We start from the raw sequence: 14,292 nt of genomic DNA on the forward strand, positions 1-14,292 counted from the left end.
TATATATATATATATATATATATATATATATATATATATATATATATATATATATATATATACTAGTAAAAATACTCGTCGTTGACTTGGTTCAAAAATAGCCTACGGAAAATGGACTCTGATTTATGAAAGTATGATAGATTATGAAAAGGAAGGGTTATAAAGAGATAGTTTCGAATTTGGGGGTATCAAAACCAAAGCAAAATATGACCAAGTAAAAATAAGGTAGATAAACCCCATAATTTATTATACCATACCTGTTTACACTAAAACATTTATCACAATATTCTGTGCATCAATATTAAAAAAAACCTTGTTAAACTTTGTGACTTATTTCGATTCTATGGAGGATAGGTGCGAACGAACACCCCATAATTTTATTATACCATATTTCTTTAAACTGAAACATAATTATCAAAGTATACTTACGCAGATAGATATGAAAAGTCTTTATTAAAGTTTGCCGCTATTTCCATTCCATGGAGGCCAGGCGCGAACGCAGACCCCATAATTTTATTATACCATCCTTATTTAAGTTAAAACATACTTATCAAAGTATTCTTATGTACATCTATATCAAAAACACTTGTAAACGTTTTTATTTTTATTTTTTATTTCCATACTTTGTGGACCAGGCGTGAACGCAGACCCCACAATTATAATGAAACACCGTTCTGCCAGATCAAACATACCCATTCCTGTGTCTCGATACATCTTCTATCATTATATGTAATCTGTTTTTTTTAAATAGTCAACCATATAGGAGCCTATTCGTGACCAGACACACACACATTCAGCTTTATATTATATTATATTATATTATATATATACATATATATATATAGACCTTATATACCTTTTTAAATTACACTTTATATAAAACGCTCCTCCTTTATCTAGAATTAGATATAATTCCCCCAACAACATCAATAATTTTATTGATTTGTTTCGTTGGTAATGAATCGCACGCAAGACGTCGCATCCCCATTATGTTACCTAGCATCTTCTCTACTCTTCTGATGAGAAGCATTAAGCTTCGAAATAGCTTGGTATAAAGACCCACCCTCTATCACCCAACTAAATGGTTGTATAACTTTATTAAATAAATGAGCTATTATATATGAACCAATATATAGTTTTGTGACTTCATTTTCCACTCTTATTGTTTTATATATATATATATATATATATATATATATGGGAGGGAAAGGCCGCCAGTCTATTTCGCTAGTCAGAATCCAGAAGAGATTTGCCTAAAAAACTTCCAAGACGAAGGCAGGCACAGTTAGACATACACACTATGTAATATAGGACGAATAAAAAAAAAAAAAAAAAAAAAAAAAAAAAAAAAAAAAACTAATGAAAAAGACACCGCCCCTAATTTTAGCGGTCGTTTTAGTTCCACAGTTTTCAGCGATATGCCTCATAATTAATTGCTTATTAGTAGTCATTTAGGGGCCCTCTACCATACTGGGTAAAAGTGGCAACAAAGAACATCTCTTTCGACAACGCCCTTCACAGTACACCTTCAACGCCCCGTTTCGTCAAGGCTATCCCCCTTCCCTACTGTGTGCGAGTCTCGGCACGGAACCGAGCTAACCCTTGTCGAAAACGAGGTAATGTCTCCGAGGCACACGGGCTTTCCTTTTGTCACCTTGTTATACGGTCGATCAGCAATGCCTCATTAACGTTGTTTGATACGTTGTATTGACGGCGGTTTCACGGTTTTTGACGAACTTAAGACAGAGAGGAAAAGAAGGGCAGACAAAAAAATAGTTAAAACTTGATAAACCAAGTTTTGGAGAATAAATAGATGGGCGGGCAAGTAAGAAAATAAGGTAGATATTAATACCTCAGACCCAGATACGTACAACCAGACAACCACACACACACACGTATATATATATATATACGTGTGTGTATGCAATATATATACATATATATATATATATATATATATTGCATATATATATATATATATATATATATATATATATATATATATATATAAATACATACACACACCCACAGACAGACACACATCTATATATATATTTATATATATTAGCTTGGTGCAAACATAATGTTTTTTTCACATGTACATATACGTCAAAAATGACATTATTTTTGCACCAAACTAATATATATATATATATATATATATATATATATATATATATATATATGCACATATATATATATATATATATATATATATATATATATATATATATATATATATTTAGAGAGAGAGAGAGAGAGTGTGTGTGTGTGTGTGTGTGTGTGTGAGAGAGAGAAGATGGCTTCTGTTGCCGGGTTCGAATGTTAATCGTGACACCCTGCACTGATCATTCCTGAAAGGATGAAATACGTGTAGATATTTAATAATTATTATAGTAAATAATTATATATATATATATATATATATATATATATATATATATATATATATATATATATATATATATATATTATGTATTTTGGTTTAATACTCACGTTCACATTTAACAAGGCATATTTTCACCTGGAATTAAGCGGTTCTATCTGGGACCCGGCTTAGGAAAGATTAACAAGATGTTGGTTTACGCTACATTTAAACCTCTGCATATCAGTGCAGCCAGGGGAGCAGGTAGCAGAAAGAGGATTCCAATATCTGGCTGTCTGTATGAAGAAATTTAAATAGTCAAAAGCTTTCTGGCATTTAGGGGCCTCAACCGTGGAGAGGGTTTTGTTTTTAAGTGGGTTTGTCGGGAATATGTACGTCGGGGAGGCACAAATACATCGGAGCCCACCCTATTAGTATTTGTTAAACAGGCATAGTGATGCAACATTCCGGCAGTTGGACAGGAGTTGGAGCTTCAGGTTTATAAGTGGGACCTATGATGTTAAAAACACTTTTGTGGACCCTATCCAGGAGGGTGAGGCCACTAGTAGACACAGCAGCTAAGATGCGGCAACAATACATCGGCGACGGTTGCCTTGTAGAACTACAGCATAATCTCAGGTGTAAATAGTCTTCTAGCACGATAGAGGGAACCCGCCTTTTTTGAAATAGCCTTCGCAATGTGAATATATTTGTTCTACTTCATATTGCCCATGAATGCTAAGCCGAAGAGTTTGAAGAAATAATTATAAGGTAAGGGGTTATTTGTCATGGATGTCTGTGGTTGGAGGTACATCTTGTAATTGGTAAAAGAGAACAGATTAATCTTACTAGCATAAAATGGTACCGTCCATTTAGAGGCTCATTCAACTACAGTCTCTAGATCCTTTTTTTACGATACTGCCAATGTCTTAGATTTATGTACATCCGATCCTCCTTCATGCATGTTACAGATTGTTGAATTATCAGCGGATATACCCATCTCGGACACAATATTATCAGAGAGATCGTTTATGGATTTTATGAATAATAGTGGTCCAAGGATCGAACCTTGAGATATTCCCGAATTAATGTTATGCTGCTTGGAGGTACGTCCATCAATGACAACCTGGATAGTCTTATTGTCTAAAAAGGATCTAATTATATTTAATAGCGTACGTAATATCGTACGATTTAATTTTCATTATCAGCCCTTCATGCAAGACTTATCTTCGCCAGCCTTATCCAGTGAATGGCATATGTATTAAGCTACACTGAATATTCCGCGTTTCATCCACTCTAGAACTCTTCAGGCTTAACGCATAAGCCTGAAGAGTCCTAGAGTGGATGAAACGCGGAATATTCAGTGTAGCTTAATCGCCATATATATTTTATACATTACTATATATATATATATATATATATATATATATATATATATATATATATATATATGCATATATATTTATATATATATATATATATAAATACATATAATATTGACCGCTTAATACTGTCGAAAGTTTCTTAACCTGAATTTTGTTTTGTTAAAGATTTACTATTTCATAACATAATTATATATGTATATATATATATATATATATATGTATGTATATATATATATATATATGTATATGTAAATATATATACACATATATATATATATATACATATATATAAATATATATTATTTTTGCACATTCGCGGTAAAAATAACTGTTGTAACTTATTCAACAAACAACCTTATCGTTATCAATGTAAACATTTTGTACATTTTAAAATTTCTCATCCAATCACGAAAGAATCTAAGTTTGATTTTAAATGGAGGCTTCTTTGATGAATTTGAATTAAAAATATATGAAATAAAAGATTGCACGAAAAAAAAAATATTCATAATTTAAGAATTTTTTTCATGTCTTAAATATTTTTTCCAGCGTTTTCATGAAAATAAGGAAACAATATGAAGGACCAGATATCAATACTTCGTTGCTGTTTTTACCGAAAGGCATTACAAAACTTCAACCAAAAATGAAATTTTCTAAAAAAAAACCCAAATACTAAGAACGAAGAAGCACATCATATTGACGTCTATAAAACTTTCATATTTTTTAAAGAAAAGAATTGATTATTCCCCGAGGTGCCGCCATCTTAAGTGAAAACAAGACAAACAAGGCTGACCTCCTGCTTCCGTCATCTCCTGGCGAATTCAGTGGAATTAATAAAATTTATAGAATCTTTATTCCTAACGTTTTCTCTGCATTTAATCGTTCTCTTGTAATGAAAACTGCAAGGTTTATTCTAACCTTTGATGTGTTATTGTAATAAGCTTGTAGTTGTTAATTGTGTCTCTTTGCGAGCCGTTGAGCTAAGTGTTGGTTGGTTGGTTGATTGTTTTTGTTTTACGGCATATCAACCTTTTTCAGGTTAGTTGCTGCTGAATCCAGTTATTTTAAAGAAACCTTTTTAAATAGAATATATATATATATATATATATATACATATATATATATATATACATATATATGTATATATATACATATATATATATGCATATATATACATATATATATATATATATATATATATATATATATATATATATATATATATATATATATATATATATATGGCGCCCTGCACCGAAGATTCCCGAAAGGATGAAACACTAGTGTCTGTAGGTATTTAATTATTATAGTAAAAAAAATAATTATGACAGCCCCTTTAAAAAATTCGTTTCTTATCGTTTAGCACTTTCAGTTGAATTAAAGTCGGTCAATTTAGCTCTTATGCATAGATCACCGTATAACGATTAGATCACTCTCTGACTGGCGTAAATGAACATTTAAAATTAAAATGTTTAAATTCGACGTTACTTCACGCGGTTAATTGTAGCCGAATGGATTAGGTCTTCGCTAAACCGATCCAGAGATGTATCGTGTTGCGGGGTTCAAATCCTTCGACTGGTATTAATCGTGACACCCTGCACTGAAGATTCCCGAAAGGATGAAACACTAGTGTCTGTTGGTATTTAATAATTATAGTAAAAAAATAATTATATATATATATTTTTCAAGTCGGTTTCTAGTTAACCCATAGTTGGGACCCTAACAGGTACTACCAGTCCGGGTCATAGTGGACCTGGGAGCAATGGACATTAAAGAGTGGCTCCACACTCTCCAAAGCCCGCAAGGTGGTGCCTCACTATCGGATATAGTTTAAGGTCATATCTAGAACCCGAGCTAAGTGTATCATATCGACTGTGCAGATTGTAGCTAAGAGAGTATGTTTTCGCAATGAATTAGTCTTTGTGTGTGTTTGCGTGTATTTATGAATAGAACAGGACGAAAATAATTTTTTAACAATCTGACCTCAATTTCCTTTAAGAAAATGTATTTGAATAAAGTTTCAACACGTTGCAATTACTTTTTTTTATATAGAATGCGGAAATTAGGTTGACACCTGTTTGATGGTTTAAACATGGATTTGTCGGCCTAATCTGTTCGTACATTAGGAAGTCTGTGTGCTAATGTATCCGCTTGTCGGGATTGGCTATGAACATAATATTTTGGAACTTAAGCATTTTCGATTGATAAAAATGCTATTTTAACTACGTTAACTACGGCCGATTGACGAAAATACTATTTTGAAATTAATATGACAGTTTTACAAAAATACTATTTCGGAATGAAGATGAGATATTTACGGAAATACTATTTAGAATTTAAATGTGATAGATTGACACAAATACAATTTCGAATTAACTTAATCAACTGAGGGAAATACTATTTTGAATTAATCCATGAACAATTGACGAACATACTATTTCGATATTAACGTTACAGATTGACAAGAATAGTATTTCAGAATGAACAAATACAATTTCGAAATTAAGCATAAGTTATTGACAAAATACTATTTCGAACTTAAGCATGAAAGATTGATGAAAATACTATTTAGAAAATGATAGTACGGATTGAAAAAAAAAAACTATTTCAAAATAAGCGTGGCAGATTGATGTACATAGTATTTTGAATTTAAGCATGGCAGATTGAGGCAGGCACAATTCCTAAATTAACATGAACGATTAGCGAATATACTATTCCGAATTTAAGCAAGACACTCTCGTTGTTTACGTGAAGAAAAGGAGTTCCCCGTACAAAAAGTGCAGAGGATTTAAATAAAAACAAAATTTGTCTCTGCCGATTACAGATGACGCACAAAAAATACAAAGTACCCATTGAGCAGTTACTTTTTGCCGAAAATTGAGACATTAATTCATCCCCCAATTTTTTTTTATCTTTCAAACTGAAGCCGAACATGTCAAATAAGATGCAAATTAGAACTTACAAGAGATAAACAGGTTTTTTACAGTACCTATTCAATTGCGAAAACAGAGTATAACAAGAAAACGTTTTTAAATATGGAATGATACGGGTCCTTTAAACCAGGGACACTGGATTGGAACGAAAATATTGCCTAATTTTACAAAAAAAACATATCAGTTTCTTTGATTGATAAATAAATAGGTGAAAAACAGACACTACCCTTAAATATATTTATTAATACGAAATATAAAAATGTATAAGCGAACGAATTATACACAAGGGCATTGAAAAGTGTGAAGAAAGTTGGTGGTTAGAATTAATTAAAAGGTCTATCTTCTCGTTAGCAGAATCATCATTTGTGAGAATATCACATTAACATAAGGGGCTGTTCTATTTAAAATTTCACAAATGTTTTAACAGATACGAGACTTTGATCTAAGCGAATGCATTTAAAACCAAGTTCCTCTCTTTCCATCATCTGATCCCCATTGAAATGAACTGCTCTCGTCTTGGGGACGCATCATGTTCTGCCAAGCTTCTAGCAGTGACCTTCACTCCTGATTCGCAGTGGAACTAAGACATTGCATCTGTTGCACAGATCGCTGGAAAAATCGTTGCCTCATTCGACGGCTCTGATAGATATTCAAGTGCCGATCCAATTTTCTAACTGTATAAGAGCCAAGTACGTCCTAGAATGGGATACTTTTGCCACATCTGGGACGGAGCTGCTCGGACCGCTATATCCTGGCTTTACAGAGTTTAAGACCCGTTCGAAACCTAGTACGCGAGGCGCTTTTCTATTCACTACAACCTCTTTTCCACAGACAGAAATTATGAGCCTGCCTCTGATCAACTTTTATTCTTATGTCAAACGTTTGTCTGCGCTTCAATCTATGGCTCCCCTTTCATATATTTCATAAACAAACTCTCGACTAGCTACAACCATTATTAACAAATTACCCTATTTTCTATACGTGCCTAAATCTACATACAGGTCCCATGGACAAAGCTCGAATGAAATTTTGCTCGTCTGGCTTGCTTCCCGACTGACTATTATATGGCCGTCTTCAAGTCAAATGCAAACAAGTTCTTATTGAGCTGTTCACATAGATAATCGAATTCTACTGAATTTACACATTAACGATCACTACGCTGTTGTCTCGACGATCTTGGAATTCTAGGCGCTGTATGTGCTCTCCGCTTACCTAGGCATTTAGTGTCAATCCTACTGTAAATACACTTCACTTGACACTGGTATTTAACCATGCCGATTCAGGAGAGGTGTGGTTGGAGATTCCGAGACCTACAGACACTAGGGTCTCATCCTTTCGGTAATCTTCAGTGTAGGGTGTCACGATTTACACCAGTCGATAGATTCGAACCCGGCAACACAAGCAATCTATGGCTCGATTAACAAAGACCGTATCCAATCGGCTACCATTAATCGCGTGAAGTAATGTTGGATTTAAACATTTTAATTTTAAATATTCTTTACATCAGTCGCAGTGATCTAAGCGTTATACGATGATCTAAGCATAAGAGCTAAATTGACCGACTTAATTCAAGTGAAAGTGCTCAATGATAAGAAAAGAGTTTACTTTTTTACTCTAATAATCAAATACCTACAGACACTAGTGAGTACATCCCTCACATTTCTTCAAATATTTAAGTATATCTCCTCATGGGACAATACTGAAAAAATGCTTTTTTGACACAATGAAAAGTAGTCTGTCTGTAGCATATATAACAAAGTTATTTTATTTTCTTCTAAAAAATAGCTCAAAATATAGCCATATAAAGCTAAAAACCTGGCAAAAAAGTGAGTACACCCCTTATGAAAAGTTGTAAATATGAACACACAATATGTCAACTCTGAAAATTTTGTGTGACCACCATCATTATCCAAAACCGCTTTTACTCTTCTGGGCATGGAGTTTACTAGAGATTCAAATGTAGCAACTTGAATGTTCTTCAACTCTACAATTACGAGGTTGCGGAGCTGGCGGATATTTGAGAATTCGCGCACTTCCACCTTCCGCTTGAGGATGCCCCAAAGATGTTCTATTGGGTTCAAGGCTGGAGACATGCTTGGCCAGTTCATCACCTTTATCCTCAGCCTCTTCAGTTAAGCAGTGGTTGTCTTGGATGTGTGTTTTGGGTCATTGTCATGCTGGAACACTGCTCTGCAACCCAGTTTCTGGAGGGAGAGGATCATGCTCAGCTGCAGTATTTGACACCACATGCTCGGGTTCATGTTTCCCTCAATGAAATGTAACTCTCCAATACCTGTAGCATTTATGCAATCGCAAACCATGACATTCCCACCATCCTGCTTGACTTTAGGCATGATACATTAACAGCAATAAACATAGAAAATAAAAGTTATTAAAAAGGGAAATAGACATTGAGGCAGAAAACAGGATATTGCACTTTGGAAACAGAATAAATACTAAATCATTAAATGGAAAAAAGTTTTTTCGCTTTTCGCATGGGATGATCACTTTTACTTAACTATTACGCGTAATTATATTCATACAGATACTCTACATAATTTATACTTGAAAGTATTTGCGTAAAAAGGTTATAACAAACACAATCCTCTTTATATATATATATATATATATATATATATATATATATATATATATATATATATATATATATGTGCGGGTGTGTGTGTGTATGCGTATATATATATTTGTTTAAAGAATTTTTCCTAGCAAACTCCTCTGTCAGTTTTTGGTCTATAGACATGAAACTTAATATATAGGATATTCCAGTCCATACGAACCTTTATATTTAGGTTCTATCCGGGGAAACACGGAACAAAAGTGTGAAAATTAAAAAAAATGAAATTTGCTATATAAAGGTTTAACGACGACATTACGGATATACATGCATAATGTAATAGCTATTGATTCATGTTTTTATTTTTAGCCTTGCAAGAAACATGTCGTCATATCTCAGGCATTAACGTGAAAGGAAAACGAAAATCGTAATGCCAGGCGGCCTGCTATTAGTGTTGGTACATTTAATCAGAATCTGGAATCGCCAAAAATGAGTCCTTAAATTATTTTTTTTATTTTATTTTGTCTTAAAAAAACGTTTCCACTGCTGGTAGTACTAATAAATTATTAATATTGATTTTAAACTAAACTAAAACTATAGATCACCCCCACAAGTATGTTTTCACGTTTGTAGAAATTATATGCACATTTAACATATGTTTTACGATAACCGGTACAAAACCCCATATTCAGAGATTTATAAAGAATCGGAATCGGTAATTTTATTGGGATTGGGAAAAATATTGAAATCGTCCCATCACTAATACACACATATATATATTAAAATAATATTATATTAATATATACATGTATTTATATAATATATACCTGTATATATTGACTTCCATATACAGTACTATTTCGCTGTATTACAGCGAATCTGTGCGGCTAGATAGGTAATTACCTCAAGCTAGAATCGAAACGCGACTGCCCAAACGACAGTCAAGGTTTCTAACCACTACGTGATTCGACTGCTGTTGTGCGAGTAGTTAATTACGATGTTTTGCCACCATCCAAATGTCGGAGCTCGATTTGTTTACACAAAAAAACATCGTTTAATACGCTAATGGCTGTTTGTGAATCTATAAGGATTAGGACGATAACTCAAATCGGAATCGGGAATCAGAATTTCGGAATATTTATGATTATAGTAATCGGAAAAGGTGCACCTATTTTGAGATACTGAAAAAACATTCATTTTTCATGTTGCATTTTAAACTTACATTTCCACTTCCATATATATGCGATTTACTAGTCTATTATGTAAACAGTCGTTTTTTTTTGTTTTGCCCATTGTATTGTATCCCGAGTATTTTCCGGTGAAGTAGAAATATTTCAACATGGTTAACTCCCCGACTTACTGAACAAAAACAAAACTAAAACATTTCATGGAGATTAAAGAATACATCTTATAAATGAAGAGACTTCCATTTTGGAAATGTTACACCTCTCAGGATTTCTGAAGTTACATGTCAACAAATGGACCCACACGTTGTATGCAGACAGTTGAAAGGAAACAAATACCAGGAAAGAATTGAACTCTCTTTCCTTTCTGTTGAAACAACATACATTTATTTACAGTTACATTCAGAAAAATCCCTGTCGGTGGGGCATTAGAATACGCCGACTGCCCCCCTGCAGAGGGTAAAAGCCCCTCAATGGGGGTCCTGGATATGACCTTAAACTATATCCAGTGGTGAGGTCCCAGCTTGTGGGCTTTGGGGAGTGTGGAGCCACCCTTTAATTACCATTGCTCCCAGGTCCACTCTGACCCGGAGTGGTAGTACCTGTTATGGTCCCTACTATGGGTTAAATAGAAACCGACGTGAAAACAACAAATATATTCTATTCAAAAAATTTTCTTCAAAATCTTTGGATTCGGCATTAAATAACCCGAAAAGGGTTGATATGCCGTAAAACAAAAACAAGCAACCAACTAACATCCAGAAAAATCCCTGTCTTTCGTTCAAAAATCTCATACTCTACGTGCGTAACCAGCTTTTGCCTTGTCAAACACGCGGTACTCAGTCTTTGCCAGGTTATGTTTTGGTCACGTATTTCCTTGTCGCTATCCGCGTCACGTGTGAAACGATTATTTCTCACCTTCTTAGGCCACGTTTTTTTTTATAATCATCAACGTTCTGATCCCCGTCTGGCATCAATTTAAATGAACAGCCCTCGTCTTAGGAAGGCTCCATGTTTTAACAAGCTTCTGGGTCTGATCTTTACTCTTGATCTGAAATGGAATGCGTACATCAAATCCGTTGCCAAGGTCGCTGGAAAAATGATGGGATCCTTCTATCGATCCAGTAGATATCTACCTGCTGATGCAATTCTCTACCTATATAAGAGCCAGGTACGTCCAAGGATGGAGTATTGGTGTCACATCTGGACAGGGGCTGCTAAGAAGACTTATCCTGCCTTCACAGTTCAGAATAGACTTCGTAGTCTAGTAGGGGATGCCTTTTTCTCTTCCCTGCAACCTCTTTCTCACAGAAGAGCCGTTGAGAGCCTGTCTCTGTTTTATCGTTATTTTCATGGCAAGTGGTCGTCTTAGCTCCAATCTATGGGCCCCCTCACCAAAAATTCATGAGAAATACGTTTGGCTGAAAACACTATCAATAATTTTCCCCGTTCTTTACCGTTGATTCCATGGACAAAGCTTTTTTTCTTAAACCTACACACCTGTGGAACTCTCGTCAGTTTACCTGCTTTCCAGCTGACTACAATATGGCCGTCTTCAAGTACAATGTAAACAAGTTCTTGATGAGCCGTAATCCAATTTACCCAATTTTAAATGAGTACTATGATATTGTCCTTTTGACCACTGCACACGCTTGAACCCTTAATCTCGAGTGGCCTCTGCCCCTTGATAAGTGTTGATACTTTTGTAAAAAAGATCTTTCTTTTTCCTTCTGCCTCGCTGTTACGTCGACTCGCACACGGCTCGGTCATTTGCGTACGTTTGCTGTTGATGCCGCTCCTGGCATACGCGCGTCCGCGCTCTGTTACGGAAGGAATCACTTGGGTTTCATAAATGTATATTATTCTAGTTTTAATTAGACAAAATAACGTTATTTCGGTGTGCTGTTGATATTTTTTTTTATCTTCTGTAATGTCTTTGATGCTTGCAATATTTTTGTATGTATTCGGCTAGCTGAAATAATAATAATAATAATAATAATAATAATAATAATAATAATAATAATAATAATAATTGTAACAATAATTATATGGATCGCAATGATGGTAATGATGAAAATTAATATCACAATAAATATGAAAAAAAATCAGGAGGGGAGAAAAGAAACAAAAAATATTAGAAGAGAATTATTGTATTGTTCAAACTTGGTTTCGCGCGGAATCTATCAACAATTCCGTACTATTGTATAGAATGAATTGAGACAATTTACTCCATCTTCTTTTTTTTTATCAGGCAACTAATAACAGATAGTAATTAAAGTTGCCGTCAGCTATAAAGTTAACACACCTTTTTTTTTGTATTATTTTTGCGATCGTAGAGTGGAGAAGTGTCGTGGAAGGAAGTTGAAAGTATTTTTGTCTTCTTTTAAGATTTTGTTTTTATTTTCGTTCTTGTGTTTTTTGTTTTTACGTTTTCTTTTATTATTATATTTTAGAAGGTTATCATTTTTGTTTTATTTTTTTCGCTTCCATAATTTTTACTCTTCTCTTCCTTTCTTTGCTACGTCTATATATTTTCTCTTCTTTTTTTTAGCCATATAATCTCTTTATCTCCCTATCTATCCCTTTCTATCTATCAATCAATCTGTCTTCCTATCTATTTTCATTTCTCGCATTTCGGCGCGGGATTGTTAGATTTTCTTGCGATCGGGATATTTTTACTTGTACATCTTTTTTATCTTTTAATTTTTTTTTTTTATTTTTGCTAATTAATTTTTCCGTATGAAAACCTTTACATTTTGAAAAAAAAATTACCTTTGCAATTCATAAACGTATTCCAGAGTAAATAAATCTTTCGCATAAACATATACATAAGACAACGTTGGCCGGTATCAGAGATAATAAAAAAAACTGACTTGCAACTTAACTTTTGGTTGCTTTAATTTACTAAAGTATTTATTTATAAAATATTTTGGAAGGAAGCGAAATTTTAACAGATTTTTGGGTAAAAGAAAAAATTCTACAATTTAACAGTTGTCTTGGATAAAATATGCATGTTTAGAGAAATTGAAACAGATTGACCGCTAACATTCCAAATTGCCAAATAGAAAAGTAAATAGACTAGTTCGAATCAAATATCGATATAGCAACATTTTTATTATTTTGGATATGATACTGAAAGAATTGCCTCCATACTTACAAAACTGTTTAAGCGTTGTCTTAAGGAGAATTGCTTCCCAACACCCTGGGAAACATCATCAGTATGCGCTGTATTTAAGAATTCAAGTGACAAGGCATCTTCCACTCAGTACAGACGAATAAGTCTCATGTGTGTCATGAGTAAGTTGCTGAAATAACTATTAAATAAAGATGTAATCAACCACTTCAGCAGAAATAAACTTCTTAGTGACATGCAATATGGTTTCCGTTCTGCTAGCTCTACACATGTGTTAACGGTTGTATCTCATAGGATTAGTGAATCTCTCGGCAGAGGCTTCCTTTCTAGGGCAATTGCTCTTGACATATCAAAGGCCTTTGAGAAGGTATGGCATAAAGGCCTACTTTACAAGATTTCCAGCTACGGTATGACTGGAAATGTTTTCTCAATTATTAAATCATTTCTCTCTGATAGGCTCATAAGGGTAGTGGTTGATGGGCAAAAACCAAAAATCCACAGTATTAATGCTGGTGTCCTTCAAAGGTCCATCCTGGGCCCAACTCTCTTCCTGATCTACATCAATGATCTCCCAAAGCACATACTATAATCATTCGGTGATATCTATGCTGATGACACGACCATCTATGGCAACACACCAAAGACCGTAAATGACAAAGTTCTCTCTGATTCTTTTCTTCTTGACCGAGTGGGACAATGGGGGAAGTGTTGGCCGGTTAC

The sequence above is a fragment of the Euprymna scolopes genome, chromosome 28 (genome assembly GCF_053919585.1).
Source record: "Euprymna scolopes isolate OS-2025 chromosome 28, ASM5391958v1, whole genome shotgun sequence".
In the NCBI taxonomy this organism is placed as follows: domain Eukaryota; kingdom Metazoa; phylum Mollusca; class Cephalopoda; order Sepiida; family Sepiolidae; genus Euprymna; species Euprymna scolopes.